Consider the following 1,108-nt stretch of genomic DNA (forward strand, 5'->3'; position numbering starts at 1 on the left):
ATTTATTTATTCGACAGAGATAGAGACAGCCAGCGAGAGAGGGAACACAAGCAGGGGGAGTGGGAGAGGAAGAAGCAGGCTCATGGCGGAAGAGCCTGATGTGGGGCTCGATCCCATAACGCCGGGATCACGCCCTGAGCCGAAGGCAGACGCTTAACCGCTGTGCCACCCAGGCGCCCCTATTTATTTATTTTTTAAATAAGAATATTTTTTTATTATGTTAGTCGCCATACAGTACATCCCTAGTTTTTGATGTAAAGTTCCATGAGTCATTACTTGCGTATAACACCCAGTGCACCATGCAATACATGCCCTCCTTAATACCTATCACCGGCCTATCCCAATCCCCCACCCCCCTCCCCTCTGAAGCCCTCAGTTTGTTTCCCAGAGTCCACAGTCTCTCATGGTTCATTCCCCCTTCTGTTTACCCCGCCCCCCCTTTCTTCTTCCCTTACAGTCTTTGGTTTAAATCTAGTTTGTCTGATATAAGGATTGCTACCTCAGCTTTCTTTTGATGTCAGTTACCATGATAAATGATTCTCCACCCCTCACTTTCAATCTGAAGATATCTTTGGGTCTAAAATGAGTCTCTTGTGACAGCATATCGATGGGTCTTGTTTTTTTTTTTTTTAATCCAATCTGATACCCTGTGTCTTTGATTGGGGCTTTTAGCCCATTGCCATTCAGAGTAACTATTGAAAGATACAAATTTAGTGCCATTGTATTACCTGTAAAGTCCCCATTTCTATATATTGTCTCTGTTCCTTTCTGGTCTTTGTTACTTTTGGGCTCTCTCTTCGCTCAGAGGATCCCCTTTAATATTTCTTGCAGGATGGTTTAGTGATCACAAATTCATTTGGTTTGTGTTTGTCCCAGAAGCTGTTTATCTCTCCTATTCTGAATGACAGCCTTGCTGGATAAAGTATTCTTGGCTGCATATTTTTCTCATTTAGCTTCCTGAATATATCATGCCAGTCCCTTCAGCCTGCCAGGTCTCTGTGGATAGGTCTGCTGCCAATCTAATGTTTCTATACTTGTAGGTTAAGGACCTCCTGTCCTGAGCTGAGCTGCTTCAGGATTTTCTCTTTATTTCTGAAATTTGCAAGCT

Source organism: Ailuropoda melanoleuca, chromosome 4 (assembly GCF_002007445.2).
Source record: "Ailuropoda melanoleuca isolate Jingjing chromosome 4, ASM200744v2, whole genome shotgun sequence".
Taxonomy (NCBI): Eukaryota; Metazoa; Chordata; class Mammalia; order Carnivora; family Ursidae; genus Ailuropoda; species Ailuropoda melanoleuca.